The sequence below is a fragment of the Zootermopsis nevadensis genome, unplaced genomic scaffold, assembly GCF_977971745.1.
Source record: "Zootermopsis nevadensis isolate Lab colony 2312 unplaced genomic scaffold, Znev_1.0 Znev_ptg000030l, whole genome shotgun sequence".
Classification (NCBI taxonomy): domain Eukaryota; kingdom Metazoa; phylum Arthropoda; class Insecta; order Blattodea; family Termopsidae; genus Zootermopsis; species Zootermopsis nevadensis.
Genome location: NW_028259162.1, coordinates 10,524,897 through 10,544,023, shown reverse-complemented (window position 1 = coordinate 10,544,023; position 19,127 = coordinate 10,524,897). Strand labels below are relative to the sequence as shown.

The 19,127-nt window shown below is 36.4% G+C and overlaps 1 protein-coding gene across 6 annotated transcripts in view; it reads right to left on the bottom strand.

Annotated features, from left to right (window-relative positions):
* Window positions 1–19,127, bottom strand: part of LOC110827189 (transmembrane protein 181) — a 119,971-nt gene that overhangs the window by 62,494 nt on the left and 38,350 nt on the right. The window contains exon 2 of one of the 6 annotated variants that reach the window (XM_022058608.2): window positions 1,866–1,958. The exons of 4 other annotated variants lie outside the window; for them this stretch is intronic. The gene's annotated coding sequence lies outside the window, so the exon portion shown is untranslated. Of the gene's footprint in view, window positions 1–1,865; window positions 1,959–3,940; window positions 3,957–19,127 lie in introns of those variants that run through there. One more of the 6 variants, XM_087358973.1, reaches the window with a different exon arrangement.

The window sequence follows — 19,127 nt, the reverse complement described above, 5'->3', positions numbered from 1 at the left end:
TGGCTGTTGAACAGTGTTATTGGATACGAAAGAACAGCTGTAAGTAGAATTTTGAAATAGAAGTCAATGATTATAAATACGCAAATTCGTAGTAATGGTACTATAAATCCGACGCGTCACTGGTTCAATTAGTGACCACTTCTTCGCATAATAGGACTTAGTTGTCAGTAGTGGCAGGGGGGAGTACCACCCATAAAGTTTCCTATTCACGAATCAAGTTCTTACGTTCCCTATTGAAGCGTCAGTCCGGTTCCCGCCTAGGACTCAACGATGATATGTTTTGACAGCTGTGTTAAGAAACTAAACAATAACCACAGCACCAATTAGTTGTCCTGGCCCATGATTGGTCCAGCTCCACCCATTACACTTTCTTAAGAATTACGTTACTAAAAAATAACTCTCTAATCAAAATAATGATCTAAAAATCAGTTTGTAACTGAAGGGGTTTATTGAGCAATAACACTGCTCTTCAAACCGAGATTGAATGTCGGTTTATTTGGTTACATCTGCACGACAGAGATTTTTTATTCAGATTTCTATTCAATTATGGCAGATATACTTAGAACTGGGATAAACATAAATTTTATAGAAATTAACTCTATTTTTTTTAGACGACCACGTTCTAATGTCAAGATAGTGAACAAGTTACAAATTTATTGTAGGCCTGTGTTATCTCCAATTACTAAGGAATTTAATTGTCCCCTCTCCGCACGCAAAAAATATAGGCGACACGTTCCTCCGAAATGTTTTTAACCACGTAAAAGACAGCATGGCGTCTCTACCCAGAATACCCGAATGGACACATTCACCTCAGTGAAAACTTAAAATCTCAGATCATATAATAAAAATATCCGATTCTAGAACACCTACGAAGCCAATAAAAGATAATAGGGCGGTTAAAGTTTAAAATATTAAGTCAGGAATGTGCTGCTCTTTTGTTACAAGAGGTTCACATCAATAATTTTTCTTCTTTCCCAGTTTCGTTTAGGTGTTTGGAAATAGGAACGGACAGGCTGTATCGAAGAATGGATCAACGTAGATAGAGAAAAGTATACAGGTCCAACATCAGAAACTCACGCAAATAATAACTTACTCAATTCTTTTCACACTCAGTATTACATTTAAATATCAATATGGCAACAACTTAATTAGCAACCATAAAATTATTAATTTAAAATTGAATCAACCATGTTTGGGACTAGTAATCTAATTTATTCTTGTTCATTGTTTCTGTAATACAAAATTTCTATTGCACAGCCAACCTCCCAGCTACGCATCTACAAAGTAAAGACTAACAATGCTTGAAAATATGGAAAAGGCTGATTTTAGGGTAGGGCTATTTGCAATCGTAATGACTGCACCAATGCCTCAGGTGAGGACCGATCGCTTCTACAGGTGCAGGTAAATAAATCCCTTCACCAATATTTTCCTGTGGTTCAACGTCAGTTCCCACGCAAGGAATTTTGGATTAATTTCAGACTGAAGTTGCTCAGCACTAGTACAATTCCTCTATGGTTCTATGGTGCAAAATCAGATGGTCTCATTGGCTTTCACGGCATAGGCGATAGACTTTCGAACAGAGATTTCGCCAGCTATTGCCAAAGCTTAATGGATTGGGTTGCTTGAATGCGTCAGCAAACTTGTTCCTTTTGATGAACTTACACAAGGTTTCTTTCATGTAACCCCGAACAAGAAAGTCGGGTATGGTCATGTCAGGTGAATTTGGAGGCCAAGCAATGGATCTCACCGCCACCTCACCAGTTTCGGTTTAGGATATCACGCACCTCAGAAAACCCGAATAGAGGCAAACTGTCCTGCTGATCATGTTTCTAAAGATAAACGCCTTAAAGGCTTTTAGAGCTAACCTGCATGACTTCCCGAACCTCGTCCTCATCTTCCGCATTATGTTTTCTCTCTCCACATCACTTCTTCGTAACAAAAACGTTTTCCTTCGTCATCTACAGCAAAATATAACGAAAAAACAACGTAAGATTTGCATTGACATAATAATTAATTACTATCTACAATTATTATCCTATAAGATTTGAGGTTTTCACAGCGGTGAGTATGAAGATTTCTGTCTTCTGGGTTGTTGCGCTGTGTAGTCTGGTCGATGTTAACCAACGTTTCAGAAGTCATACTGCTTCCGTCATCAGGGCGATGATGACGCCCTGAAGACGGAGGCAGTATGACCTCTGAAACGTTGGTTAACATCGACCAGACTACACAGCGCAACAACCCAGAAGACAGAAATCTTCAATTATTATCCTGTTTTAAAAGCTACACTTTTTAAAAAGAAAGCATAATAATAAACATATCACGAGAATATAAAATTCCAAACCATAAACTTCTGAAATGATCTGGTGCGCTCCGTTAAGCCACTTTTACATGGTGTCACCACTATTGTTGATAATTTTACTGGAAAAACATGTTTCTGTGTGTGTGGAAACTCCTACACTTTAAATATCAGTCACTAGACGTACTGGTAGAATTTAAATCAAACTATTTTATTATTAATCATCATATAGACAAAGTGCGTTTTGTGATGAATTTACTGAAATTGACCGTTTGCATAATACCCAAAGCCTATGAACTAAATGATGGTCTGTGTTTGTCTAGTAACTCATTAGCGTTATACACACAAGATTATTGTTGCTTTCGTCTTTCAATCGCTTCTTTGTTTCCAGCTGGTTATTAATAACGTCCCCAATCATAAATCCCAGAAATACAAATATCATCCTACTGTAACATAGAAGTTTACACAAATATCAATTGGCACACGGTTATTGTTGTCGGAACAGAAGAGCGAATCACGTGCAGTTATTGTTCTGTATAAATTATGATGGTGACGGCATTGTCGATTTCAATAGTTGCATGATCAAGTACAGTCGTATTCTGCTGAAACTTGAATAATTTTTAAATAATTCCAATGAGGGAGAGTTAACACAGCGTTAAATTCTAGTCGGCAATCCCGCTGATATAATTTAGAATTTTATTTAATTCGTTCAGGCGGTAGAATAATTAAGGCTGAGGGCACGTTTCAGGTAGGCCAGTTTACAAGGCTAATTTTGATATTCACAAGAGCCAATTAAATCCAATCCACAACTTCATATCATATTTCTTTAAGATATATTTTAATATTATCTCCCACTTGCACTCAGGTCTACCATGTGATATATTTCCTTCAGATAACTGGTTCAAGTCACATCGGAATCTAAATTCAGCTACTAATTTCTTCTTCCTTTAACCAACGTAGAACTGACGCCAAATGTGATACTGTAGCGGAGAGGACCAGTCTTCTGATGAACCAAGTATACAACTAGCTGCTTAAGTGCTCTTGAATGAAACTCGTGGTAGAATGATAGAACTTCATATCGAACATTGTATGAAGCTTACACAAAAGAGTTGTTATATATTAATAAACTGTTATTACAGTGCATGCGTCTAGAAGTGTGTACGGACATTCCCCTTCGTAACTGAAACTTTGCAGGGGGGTAAATCATGCCACGCGATTCAATAACAAACCCTACCGGTAAACGTAGGGGCGGGCTACGGCGTATGACGAAACCAGAGATCCGACTCTTTGAACATGGTAATGAATCTTCTGGTTTGGTAAAATGCTGGGATTTTCTTGACTAACTGAGCGTGGTTTTCAAAATGGAGTTTGCTCGATTCAGTTAGTATTTATGTCATTTCACTCAATCAACATACGTTTTATAATTGTACGGTGTAACAGCCCAAAAGACCACAATACACATTTTCAAAGCCTCGAAGACTCATTTAAATTAATTGCTTATTTTGGTGCTGCAAGTTAAAAGTGACAACTTTTGAAAGAGTCGAAAAGGTCATGATAAGAGTGACCAATCCAATTATTTAGTCTTTTACGGCCGATCTAAGCCCGCCCAAAATAAGAAAGATAATCTGATCGCATTACAAATACCTGTAATTTTCCACAGACGTCTGGTTCTTTCTATTGTGCCATCTTCCACAGTCTTCTATTCTACTCCAAGTGTATTTTGTTCGTATGAGGTCGTTGTTCATTATCTTGTGGCTTCTGTACCATTAGTGCATCATATCTCTGTCACTGCCTCTTCTAATAAGAGACAGAGCTTGTCTGTTATCACACGACAGCCACTTTTATATCTGTCTGTTTCTAAAGCAAATAACGGAGACATTGACACTAATGATCAGCTATCACCATCTGTGATAATAGCCTATGTAATTGAGAAAGCATCATATGAAGCCGGTATGTGTTTATAGAACACCATAAACATATAAAACATTGTTCTTCTGGAATTCTGAACTACATCGGATGTAAGACATCAGTTTCAAAGCCGTGAAATAGAGAATTCACTGCTTGTAATGAATGACCTATCTGCACTCCATTCTGGAGAGAACATACTGTAATTTCCACACGAGTTCTTTGCAAACTTGAATCCGTCATTAACGTTCATATATGCTACGGCAAAGAATCTATTATTTACAAAGCTAATCATGTGTGGAGATAGTACACCGCGTAGAGTTAATTTTTCCGCTTGCACAGATAACCAACAGCTAATATTTTATATAAATATATAGGTTCGTAGCCTAACTGAAATTGTCAGCGAACGAAAATACCTATGGAGATGTACAACCACTCATTCGGAAAGTGACTTAGTCTTAATGCAGGGAAAAATCTTTATCAGGGAACGCACTGTAGAATGGAGAAAGAATATTAAATATTTGTGAGGAAGGGGGTTTAAAACTTATATTTATTACACCAAACGTCTGACCGGGAGAGATTATAGGGCATTCTTTCCTAGTGATAAAGTAGGATTTCTAGATTAAGAAAAATAATTTTGAAATCCGTCTTTATTTAATGAGGCATTGTTTAAAAAATAAATAATAAGTTTTTACACGAATGAGACGCAGAAAAATGACGAGCGACGTGCCTTACTGCACGAAGGAACCTGTTAGTCAAGAAACGGAGCGAAAGGGATGTCTGGTCTGGTCTGAGCTCTTTTGTTATACACCAAATTAATAATCAAAATTCAATTAGCGAAGGTTAGGGGCGACGGTGGTCCACTTTTTCATCGGGGATGATCCACCCTATCGCGCATGGTTCGGGCCTGTTTCTGTTCTGCCAAATCCGCCCACAAGCACTTTCCCCTTAATAGATTTATCACAGTGTTTAACAAGGAGCTTAAGTAAGCTCGTTTCCAATTAAATTAAGTGTGATATCTCTGACTGATTAACTAACGTCATAGTGCAGAATCTTTTTGAAAATTCGATAGTTATTCAGATTGATAGTCATTCAGCATAACAATAAATTCCCTCTTTTATAAAACCTGAAGCTTCATCTCAGTGTTTATAAAAACTCACAATTGGACTAAAACTTTAAACAAATTAACAAACACTCAAAGTTTCAATACCTATTATCTAAGCTTGTCACTGTAAACGATCATGAGTCATTACGAACAGCCTAATATTTACAAAATTTATCTTCCTTGGGCATATTCAAATACTCTTCTCTAATCTTCTTTTTTGTCTTCAAAGTGGAAGTTTTAAAATATATTTTTCTTCGAAATTCCATATGCATGTCTTGCCTTCCCTATCTTCGCAATGTACCCAGGCCAGTCATCATCCCTAGACTTTAGTAGCCAAAGAGTACTAAGTGAAATGTACCAATTACGAAATTTCTTGCTGTGTAATAATAGAAATTTCTACTTTCGCTACCCTTAGGTTCATACACGTACATTTTTTAGTTCACTAGTAATTTCTCCAAATTATTTTCAGCCAAATGTCAGAACAATTTGACACAGCGTCGAGATTTTTGTGGGAGATTCTCATTTGATTACATTTCTATAATATGTTAACATAATACTAAATTCCTTAAGATATCTCGTCAAGTGAAGACATTAAGTTGTATTACCATGGTAACAAAAAACTAAACCAAGTCTTCGTAATCCTGCCATGGTACAATAACGCTGCCTCAGTCATCGATGTCATTTCGGGTCACGTGTTCCAGCCGCCTTGTATTCTAACTTGTCCTCATTTCTTACTTTTGATTTCAACCTCACGTGACTTGGGATGGTCAAGTCAAACCCCATAGTTCTCAAAGAGTTATAATTAAGATTGGCGTCTTCCGTTTTCTATAGACCCTATTACACCTCTGTTCGACCCATTCACCCTCAATCCAACCCCATCTCATTCCTCAAACAGTTCCTTACCTAGAAATTCTATTACATTGTATTACTACGAGGACTGACGGGTAAATAATGAGTGATGACCCAAAACCCCTTTCGTTTTCGCTGTTATTAAAGATGTACAATAACTACTTCCTTACCCATCCGGTAGATGGTATACAGTAGTTTGGAAACTAACATAACTCATTTCACTCAGCTCCTAGTGAAACGTGTCCCTACTCAGACTTACCAGATTCTAAGAGAACGTTCTACATCAGTGCTATTCAACCTTGTTTGTTCGCGTACCCCCAGATATAATTTCTCCTCAAGTTTGTACCCCCAAAGTTGTTGATGTATAATTCAAGTTATACATAGTATTTAATCTACATCTAAAATAAATTAAATAAATTACATTACTGATTATTCAGTGTTTATCATAAAATAATATATATTTTTTTAAATTTCACGTACCCCCTAAGATGTCTTCGCGTACCCCAGGTTGAATACCACTGGTCTACATAATACCGAGTTTCCAGAATCTACCCACAATATCATTTAAGCCATGCATTCACTTCCACACAGACAGTATACACCACCATGAATTTTTTAGAATTCTGAAGAGCATATTGAAGTTACAGTTGTACCATGGTTTCTGTGGTCGTTCCTTACTGTAAGACAGAGTAAAATAAAAAGTCATTTATAGAAAAATAATGTTAATAATTATAATAATTTGGGCTACGTTCATAATAAAATAATGTTCATTGTCCTAGGGAGACAAAGGTTTTTTTTATAATATCACGACAACATAGAAGAGTCAATAACATAACAATTATTATTCGTGAATAACTGAACTTCTCCATCTTATAGTATTCGAAAAGAACATTTCTGAAACTATCTGATTCGGTCCTCATAAAAAGGTGAATCTAATCGATTGAGAGTTCATTTGAATCACTTCAGTGAAATGAGAAAGTATTTGTTCAAGTTTTTATCTGAGGACAGAAGTAAGTCGATTTTCCTAAACGTTCTATTTCTTCAGTTCTCAAATGAAGAGACCTTTGGAAATATTTTACAATTCATAAAACATTCAGCCATTTTGACTTATCTAAAGGTAAATATTTATATTCACCATATTAAAGATTCTCGTTAACTAGTCATTGCGGAAACAAAGATTATTTCCAAAGCCTTAGGTGACCCGTATTCGGCAATTTGAGGGCTTTTTATTTTTATCCTGAGTTATATCTGCAAATTATATTCCACCGTCTCCGTGGCAAGAAGTTCATGGGCAATCTAGCGAAATTTCAGATTTTAATTATGATAAAACACACTAGAATAATTATCTGCAAAAATAAAGAACCAAGGGTTAAAAATAAACATACAACAATACATTTTCTGTGTAAATAAAACTAGTATTACTTTTAGACAACTATGAACAACAAATTTTAAATACGCTTATATACAAATTTTTAAAATTAAACAGTTTTTCCAATAACATTCCTCATTCGACGCCACAGAATATTGACATTTCATACACTGTCGTTTAAACAGTGTAAGAAACAAACAAAATCTCTTCATACGGCCTTCGATGAACACTCTCATATGCCGCCTTATATTCAGGGTAGTCTGCAATCATTACAGTACAGAATAGAAAGCTTTATAATGTCATTTGCTGACAGACTCCAAACAGCGAGATCAAACCAAGAGGCGAATCTTTGGGTTTGCGATTCGCGTAAGATTCAATTACGACATCTGGACTGTTGTGTTGCGGTGTAGAAGCCGAACGTCCAAATAACAATGATTCTGGCATCTCGGGCGGGAGGGAAGGTTGATTGAAAAGAAACGACCAGATAGCTGAGTCGCTCATCAGAACAATCATAATAACAGAGGAAAGAGAGAGTGAAAACTGGCAGAGGTTAGTTGTTAAGATCAAGGACATCATCGCGAAAGAAGAGAGTCCTTTGTCTCTTCCTGTCTATAACAATATAATTGACAGTGAGCTAAATCTAGATAAATTTAAAGATACAATTCTCGTATCTGAAATCCACTCCATGGAGCCGAGTCCTTCCTGAGAAGCCAACAGTTACTTAGCCACTCAAGAAATTTCAAAAAGTTTATGGAACACGAAATTTCATTATCGTGTTCACAAGAGCTTATCACTGTTCTCTATCCAATGCCAGGTGAATCCAGTCTATACAACCACATTCTATTTCTCTAACATCTAGTTTAATAAAACCTCCCGTCTAAGTCTAGGTGATCCTAGCGGTCTCTTTCCTTCTAGTTTGCCACCAAAACCCTGTATGCATCTTCTCTCCCATGCGGGCTATATTCTCAACCCATCTCATACTCCCTTCCTTGATAGTTCTAATTATATTTGGCAATTGACTTATTGTAATAATTAACTCCATTGTGCTCAGTCTCTTTTTAAGAGCAGAGGACTGGCCCGTTAATCAAGTTAACCCACATTTGTGGAACACAAATTCTAGTACTGTTTTCACAAGAGCCCGCACATGGGTAACTAACTTGAGCCAATTAAATATAGATCACATTTCTCTACACTGTTTTTAAGATAAATTATATTGTTTTCCCATTTACGTCTAGGTCTTACAAATTGTCTCTTCCCTTCAGGTTCCATTTATTTCTGCAAAACATTAACACAAATTTTAATGGCTTGTGAAGAACACAATTCTAAAGTACGCTAATGAGAAGTCTGTTTTGGGGTAATTTAACCATGTAGAAGTAAGATTAAGGGTCTATTTCCGACGTTTCAGAGATCCTTGCTTTGCCAACAAGGTTAAGTGGCTGTCTGATTGTTCATGTTAGTAAATATAGTCCCGATTCATAGGTCGGTAAAATTTGTTGATTCATAACCAACGTAAAAATTCCGTTCTGTCAGCAGTAACATAGAGAGAACTTTATTTTGTACTGAGTTTAAGAGTGAGTAGATTTTACATTACGAACTCCGTACACCGATATTTAGGAACAAATGCAAATTTATCTTATAATTGAACATGTATTTATGTTCATACTTCAATAATAAATGGACAAAGATATCTTCTGTTATGTTTCAAGGGAATATAACTGGTAATACACGTCCTTTTTTCTCATAAATGTGAAGTGTCGTAACGAATCGCCCGCATGACGACCGTGTAACTCGGCGGAACAGTGTAAATCATATTCCCTGTGGAGAGACTTCATTTGGGCTGTAAAATTGAAAAACAGACAAGGCGGCTGGCTGCTTATGTGTAAGATTTGACATGTGGAGTGAATATATAACAATTAGTGTCAGAATATACCTTATGGAATTGAATCTAATGATATCAATTTGGAAAATAGAGGTTTCCTCTCAGGAATTCATGACGACAAACTAGTTTTGCAGGCTTTGTAGGTCAGTCGAGTTCTACAAAGTGATTTATATCGGAGCCGTTTTTAATGTTTTGAGCCGTGTGTTTTCTAACTACAAAATCAACATTTGTCGAGGTTCTTGTAACAGTGACTCGGCCTGCTGATCAAAGTGGGATATATGGCAAAGTATTGCGAACTTCCCTTATGTCGTGTAAAAAAAAAAAGTTTTTGCTATCATAATAACCATGTCTGCGCATGCTCTATTAGATATTAGTAAGGAAGTTGATCTAGAAAGAAATGTAGAGAAACCTTATGGGAAAGGTGGGTAAGAGCTTACAAAGTGTCTGCCAAAAACATTCAGTAGTTTACTGCCCTAGGAGAGAAACTAGACGTGTCTTATTATTGTTGGATGTCGGGATGGCAAAGCGAGCTGTATGCTTTTATTGTATTGAAAGTAGTCTTTTTGCGAGATGTAAGAATGTTTTCTGTCCCTAGACTGTAATTTTATACACCTTGCTATGTTGAACAATGCGATAGACCCAACAAAATTTATGCAAAACTGAAATTCGATTAGTGTAGATAAAAAATTGTATGAATTTAACTTCTTATTTAAGAACTTCTCTTACCCGACGCTGATTTTCTGACTCAGTGCAGTAGCGGGCATCAGTGTGCGTACAGATTTTTCGGTAAGTGGTAATTTATTCATTTTAATCTATACAAAAACGTATGCAGGATAAGAAAAGAATTGTTAGTGTGTACTTTTGAACTACACGTTCAGTACTCTGTCTAGTAGACTGAATATTAGCTTCGTGGAGTCAGTTATAATGATAATCAAAATTAAACAAAGTATTGATGCCATATTCCATATATGAAAATACTACGCGATTGCCATTTGTTGTGTATCTGTCACAAATGGCTTTAGTAATTACATGTTCAGTCGAAGGTTTAAAACTTTATGAAACTGTGATGCGCGCAAAATTATATCAAACGGCTTGACAGGGTGTCAGGTAATTGCTGAGAAATGATTCTATCGGCACATAAGGATGAAGAAAATGTTGTTTTCGAAAGAACTCAGACTCATTATGTAGGTCTAAATAGTATAACTCGCATGTTTTACCCTTCGAAGTGATTCAAGTGTCTGTTATCTGGACACCAAGTGCTCTCAACCGTCTTCATATTACAAAGCAGCACTTGAAGCAAGTCTCCGGCTATAGTAAGATGTGTAAGTTCTTCTGTTTGCTGTCAACTTACCTACAGTATCGTGAGAAAAGGTAAATGATTATGAATAACGAACAACGGTTTATAAACTTTTCAAAGCTAGAAAATTGCATCGTCATAGTGTCAGAGAAACTTTCAGAAAATTGTAATTTATTTGAGTGTCTTGAACTTGAAAGACGTAGTATGAGGACCTCTCCTTGATGCAATATAAAGAGAAGTAATCATTTTATTTGTAGAATTTACTTTAGCACCCACAAAACCTTTAAATTTTCTCTGTGATACCCAATTTATTTATCTCCACGAACAAAAAAACGTGCACTGTTTCTTTTAAAATTTTATATTCTTTACTTGACGTGTGTCTTGAATATAAGCCTAGATTTACAACAAATATCTCTGAGTTTGTTGTCATGAAAAACTAAAAACACGTACCAAACATTGGACATAAATAAAGGAACCGTTATTTTTATATTTTTATGTTGCAGGAAATTACCACTCCCTGAAGTCTGCCTATTCTTAATTTCTTAAATTTGAAAAGGTTAATAACACACATTTAATATAATCGAAATGATCCTTGACAATGTGTGTGGACCTGAAACTTCTACCTTACGTGTGGTCATAATGACTGTATGATGAAGACATCACTAAAACGTCGTTTACAAAATTTCACGGTTGTAAAAGTAAAATAACTTTAAATATATGTATTTAAAGATAGTTTGCCCTAATTTTACAAAACTAAACCAACATATAAATTGAGGTTAAGCGCTCTGAGCGGTTGTGAATCATTTTAAATGAGTCTCACTATAAGCTTTTCTACAAACGTAGTATCATTACACACGATTCTTTTATAACATATATTTAGTATAGTAAGAATATTTAAATGCAGTGTGGTTTTGTTTCGGTCTTGGCTAACATGGAAATCAAATCAAAGCTTGCATAAATAGTAGGGTGAAGTAAACCCTCTGTTTGTTTTCGGTTTCCCAAACTTAATGAATGTTTCATTAGTTGTTAATTAATTTCTTTCGAAACGCAAGCCTCTTATAGCAACAAGATTATCTCTACGCCTGTAACGAGACTTTAACGATCACACGATTAGTTCCCATCGTGCATGCACAGGACTCTGTCTTCGATGTTTGTTCCGTTCTAAGCTATTATCATTCTGTAGACTAAATGTTGAATTCGTTTAATTTTTATGATGAGATTCTGTAAACCTATCATTTGAAACTGCTATCATGTTGGCGCGTGCAAGTTATGTAAGACACCCTTCAAAAGGGCTTCATGACTTAGTCAAATCGTGTTTTCTGTCATGCCATAATTTTCTTATAACATATTTGGTTCTACAACTGTTAGTGTATGTAATGACTTCTCTTGAATTATGATGGCACCCGACGGGATTACTTTCGAAGAAATGTCATGAATGTCACGATTCCGCAAAGCCACCAAAATTTTCATTGAAATACAAAAAAAACATTTATTTACATATTTGTCTTGCAGTATGGTATTGCCAAACTTCGGCCATTTGAAGATTCCATATGTCACGATATTAAAGGTAAGTAAAATAATAAAACGACCAGAGACATAAGCACAGATGATATTCGAACCACGAACATGTGTTTACATTAAGATAAATTACTGAAGGATCAAGATAAGTAAATTAAAATCAAATTTTACTGTTGTATTCAAATCAAGGATGCACGTAATTTAACTACAAAATCATTGCATGTCTCATAATTAAAAGCTGACGTAGTACGTATTTTGGTAGCACTACTGATGATGTCCACTTGGGTGGCCAATTTGAAAATGGGTGTTTCTGGTATTTATAGTTATAATCACGCAATATTGAAATAAATTAAGACAAAACGTGATTGCTTTGCAAGCTATGTAAGGTTATTTTGCCAATATGTTTAAAATTAATGTAATTTGGGCTTCTAAGCAGTTGACCCCTTTTTTGTTTGTATTCTGCGACCTCGAATCCAATCTGTGTTAATTATGCGTTTTAATTAGCGTCACATTCTTCACCTTGCTACCTGTAATTTTTTTATTCAGGTTTATACTACTGAGTAAGATAGTTCTATAACAATCTCACCCTAACAGAGAAGCGGTAACATGCGTGAGGTGATTCCAATCTCAGCTGGGGTATTCTATGTGAATATCTGCATAAATATGGCTGTCTTCTGGGTTGTTGCACCGTGAGGCTAATATCCTAAAATATGATGATGACAGAGTTGAAGATAAGGCAAACCTGCACATCCAAACACCGTACAGGGATGATTAGAACAGTTTTGGAAAGGAAAAGACTTCATTCGTAAAGTTGTGTGTGCGTACGCGTTTCCGTAAGAGGGACAATTAAAAGCCATAATTTTAAAATTTGTTTTCAACGTTTGAGATTTTGAGGTGTTAGTAGTACATGCAGACTCGTAAGTAGACGCCAACGTTTCGGAGGAACATACTGTCTCCATTTAAGGGTTGGAGTGGAATCGCCACCAATTGACTATTTAGATAGGGGGAGCCAGGTTTGTTAATATCCGACTCGCCAGGTTATGGCGATGTATGTAATTTCACACTTTGTGATCTCTCGCCTGTCCAAGCAACATGGCAGTCTTGGTGCTGGTGTGAGATGATACTGATAAGGGCCGAATGTCTCTTACGGTGGTCTCTGACCTTCTCCAACATGGACCATGCAATTCGCAAGGTCACCGTTCATTAGACTGTAAAATGTTGGATTACTCGAGGAAGGGCGTATGCTGTATTCCTCAAATACCGACGATTTAGAACAGCAAACCTGGTTCTATTATATGAGAAACGAAACTTTACCAGTTGTCTGAATGTGATCCCTCAGGAAATTCTCTACGTCCTTCAGAAACATAGAAATTTCATTACCAGTAATAATAGGGTTTGGTGAAGTTAGATTGTAACATAAAAAAATTAGTTGGAAATTCTGAAGTAAAGAGATCACTTGGAATACCTAGTCGTAGATAGAACAATAATTTTAAAATGAATATTAGGGATAGTATTGGAGGTTTTGGATAGAATTCATCTGATTCTAGCTAAAGACCAGCGGTTGGCATTTGTGAACACAGTAATAAACTTTTTTGTTCCATAAAGCTGAGTAATTTCTTGACTAGCTGAGAGTACTATTAGCTTCTTAAAATCGACTCCGCTCCATGGAGTTAGTTAATTAATCAGTTAGTTAATGGGTAAGATAAAGTTCGAACTACATACGATTTTCTTGGCCATTCAGAGGTAATTCTGTTGGAAGTAATGGTAATTAAAGATTTCGTATTTGTTGAAAGAGGTGAGGGCCTGTAACATCACTATACACGATCGTGAAAGACAATAAATAAATAACGTACAAAACTGCATTCACAGATCCTATATTATTTAACATAACATCCAGCATGCCTGCCTGAATCAACGAAAATATGACATATTAGTTGCCCACACACTTTACAGCTACACCATTTTGTTTCAAATCATTTGATTACTATAGCCATCTAGTCAAAATCAGGAGCTCCGGAAATGTTACTGATGGCGAATGGATTCGTCACTACTTGCAATGTCTTAGGTGGTTATCAACTTTTGAAATGATATTTCTTTTACCTTCAGGGTAGATGGAAGATAAAAGTACTTCCGAAATTTTGGCTACCACATTTATAACTACACGTCGTTTCATAATCCACAATACGATAATTCATAATTTTATAACACCTGACAGCTTAGCCCGAGATATATCATACAGACTTATATCCGTACAATTACCGTTAGAAACTTTATGTTCATTCGTGAAATCTTAAACAGAATAGAAAGTGTATAAAATAACGCTAACGGAACATTTACATTTTTATCAAAAATAAGATCCCAACATTTTGTGCTCGCACACTTCACCTTGCATGACTAAACGAGATGTTAACTTATTTTGGAGGGTGGCAGATCCGGTAACTAATATTCGGTTCAAGTTACAAGCACACAAACTGGATTAGGTTCTCAAACTTCTTTTTTATTATTTAATTTCATGAACGTGTTACAATCCTCGTTTAGAAAGCACTTAACTTTTGTTCCACTTTTAAATTTTGGGTGACACCAATGTTGCAACAGGTTACATTAAAAAACTGTCCAACTTGCTTTTTCGGGGCTCGAGTTACATAATTTTTACCAAGTGACTGAACGTCTATGGACTGTCAATTGTCTGTCACAACGTCTTTACGCATTTTTAAAGTCGAGACCTTCCCACCACGATGCATTATAAAATGGCTCCTTTTACAAACTAATAACGAACTGGTTGTGAAACCCGAGGGTTAAACATCGTTATCACAAAACAACGCCACCGGACACAACACTCAGCGAGTTCATTGCAGTTCATATGCCCCCTCATTCTAGAAACAACATTTTACCTATTTATTCCCTCATTTGTATTACTTTATCTTCACAATACTAAGAACTTATACAAATAAGGCCCTTATTTGTGTAGTATCTTCCATTCACCACTTAATTAATCTAGTTTCGATTCACGCTACGTTCTTCACCATCCCATCTTTCTTAATTTGGTTACTGTTAATATGATAAAATTAAGAAGCATGAGATAACCGAGACTTAAAAACACATTTTTACTTCAAAGTGTAACTAAGTAGCATTTACAAGTCAAAAACAAGACTTATCGTTGGTTAATTACGAAAGTCGCAAAGCGTTAACACGTAAAAAACTGTCTTGTTCCGTGGCCCTCCCCCATCTTCAGGGTGAATATTGTTACAGCTTCGGGTACGCGGTGACCTGTGCATGTTTTTCTTATAAAGAAGATAAAATGAATAAATAAATACTGTATGAACATTCGAGGATGGATCACTCGCCCTTGGGTGATGCCGAGTTGCAGCTGGGGACGGGCTACTCTTATAGAGACCTCTGTAACGTCGTGATTTCCCACCTTCGTTTTCAGCGACCGTGCACCCTTTCATTGTTACAGTCCTTGGTTACAGCTAATTGTTCATCAAGAACTGAAGAGAAAGTAAATCTGGTCTGACCTTGACCATCGATCTGCGTGAAGACTTCTATACATGCAATGTTTTCATTACTAACAGCTTCTATGGAGCGAGACGAGAAGTCAGCGTCGGGTAAGATCTTTAAAACACTAAATAAACACGTCAAAGTGTGATACGTGTATCATTCTCTTCTCATTTCGTAGCATTGTTGCCTCGCCACGATCTAAGGATAGGTTACTAACCCCCTCCCCATCTTCAAACTGCCATCCTCACAGAGCATTACAGTATTGACTAAGAATAATCAGTCGAAGCTGACGGCAATTAATCTCTTTTGTGTTGGAACAGTAATACAGTTTATTGCAGCATTAACTTTGAAAATCGTATACGAAAGTACAGAATTTAAAACAAATTTCTTTTAAAAATCATCTTCGCGGTTACTGAAGCCAGATTCCTCCCAAACGCACCAGCACAAACTTCAGATTCGATTCCCAACATCTGTAGACTCCGCCAGACACCACAATAGACTCCAACACTTGTCTAAAATGTCATGGGATTTGGCTGTATGAAGACAAATATAAATTAAATTAATATGGTGTAATGAAGCTGAAGTCAGAGTACAAATGGACGTACGAATCTATAGAGCAGGAAACACGTCCTTACGTTTTACAGAAATTCTTTCCGCCGACAAAACAAAATCTTATGATGATGGGTGCAAAAGCAACTGTGTCTTGAGAAAAGTTTGTCAACGGCAGGTATAAGAGGGTATTAATACGAATATCTTGAGCCTCGAGTCATTAATGTAGCCTACACATTGTAAACATTTCTTACAAAACCTACCGTGTGTTTTCGACCTCCACAGACTATTTTGCCCTTTTTATTGTACTAATAATTATAATAATTTCCTACGGTGCAGAATTTTGACGAAAATCAATTTTATACGTCTATCATCCGATGCAATTTTAATTACGGCGTGCATGTTCGGGACCTTGAAAAGGGAGAAAAATCCCTTTTTACCTTTCCTTCCTTGGCTGGGATACGAAATATCCACTCTGTGGGGTCCAATATATAAATTAGTAGGTAGGATTTGAGGTTCTCACGGCGGTGAGTACGAAGATGGCTGTTTTCATAGATGTAGCGCCGTGTAGTCTGGTAGAAGTTTACTAACATTTTAAAGGTCCTACTGCCTCCGTTATAAAGTCAATAGAGGCAGCAAGGACCTCTGAAACGTCGGTAAACTTCTTCCAGACTACACGGCGTAAAAGAAAACAATTCATCTAAATGTACCTCAATAACAATAGCCTAAACTGATGTCGGTTATGGTCTTCGGGGTAGCGATACCGCTGTGAACTTTTAGGTAGGAAATCACGTAACGGAGAAACATACTGCCTCTATCTTCAACCCTGACGATGGAGGCAGCATGCTTCTTCAAAACGTTGGTATTCACCTGTAAGTTCATACGATGTTGCGACCCAGAAGACCATAACTGACATTTTCAGTGCAGTGAGAAACTCAAATCTCATTCAGCCTAAAAGGACGCTTCAGAGAAGAGTCATTAGTAAGAGATCCTTATGTCATGTTACATGTTCTTGAAGTTATTGTATGCAGACTCTAGATGTGTCAGAGTTACGTTGTTAAATCTAAAAAAAATGCTAGTGTCTTAACCTGATTAATTAAGACAAAATGAAAACAATGTAACGTGTCATTTTACCCGAATATTAGGCGGCTAAGGAATTCATCAGTAATAACAAAAAGTTTTAATACAAATTATGGCTAGTGCGGAACTAACGTTGCATCTTTTGTGGAGGGAATATTTCCGACTGAGTTTGTAGACACGGAGCGAAGGGGTCGCCATGATCGCGTGCGCCAAACAAGCTGACCCCACACCGCGTCTCACAATCTGTCAGATCTTGTTAAAGGTAGTCATTTACAATTTCCATGCTGATACGCCACACTTCACTAGTTGCTGTAAATTACAGTATTGATAACAACTGTAATGAACAGTGTAATAGCACTTCATCTAATTCAAATGTGCATATTAATGTTTAATCAATCCCTCTTTAACACATGTATACATGACTTTACAAAACGCTTTCTCTGTGAGTTATGATTAGCAAATTGCAAAACACAAAATGTCCCTCAAAAATCGTTTAGAATTTCTTAATAGGAGCTGTACCTCTTCTCCCCCCACCCCCCCTAAACGACCAACATGGCGTATATCGGGACTGCTTTTTAAGAAATACAAAAATTAATTGCACAAAGTACTTTAAACTTGTTAATACTCCTATAAATAATATAAATCGACGAACGTGTGGTAAATATAAAGGAAACACTTTGATGCTTCTTTTTTATACTGAGAAGATATGAATTACGCAAAATAGTTAGGATGCGAAACGAGTTTATATTTTCAGATATTTGCAAAGTGTAACATATGAACAGTTTTCAATAATGTTTCACACTTTTAGCACAGATTTTCTTGCTGAGAATAAATTATTCTGACGATGGTAAGCTACCACAACATGATTATTGTGTTCGACATTCTTTATTGTCTCAGATTTTTCAGACACTACGTTTCGGACAATGGACACTATTTCCATCATCAGACGACAAAAATTGACCAAGTTTAGAAATGTTGTGTTTGTGAAATAAGACAATTTAAAATGCCCAAAATAATAATTATAGCCTATTTACAAATATTATGGTTTTACTCCAGTGGCGTTAGTTTTCCACTCACGATGAAAACTTGCTTTGACAGAGTGCTGAATTTGTTTAGAAATTTAAAAAAAAAAGTTTTTTCTGGATAATCACAGGTGGTAAAATATCACTGGCAAAATAATGGCGTTGTTCCTACGGGGCATACCGAAAACAAACGGTTCACGTTATCCATCTATCCATCCCGCCAGTCAACCTGTTACATTCCCACTTAACGTTACACAACCTCAGCAGCATCGTGAAATAACCAACACAGCGGCCAGGAACTAAAGAGTTGAAAAACACTTTAACAAAGTCGTAACTTGAGGGAAACGGTTTCTAGCATTAAAGAACCCCCTCACCAATCAAAACAAACAGTTAGACGTTTGATGGGTTCGGCAGCTGGGACAAGAAGGTAAAGGGTTTGGGTATCTCATTAATGGGGGGGGGGGTTACTTTATATTTACAGGAGAAAACAAGGAAGGCATTAAAACCAAACCATAATGGTAAGCAGCTAATAGCTCAAATTTTTCTTTACATTTTTTTTTTATAATTTTAGTAGGTTGGTGAAAATCGTGACGCCTCCAGGAAATGGAAATTGATCCAGAAGTGAAGTCGAGGGGTTCACGTGTAATTATTACTGATTCTTATTACTGTAGAAGAATGGAGTCTTCACATACAGTTACATATGTGTTATGTGCAACTATGGTCTTCAGCATTTTTTCTATAATTCTCTTAATTAGCATTG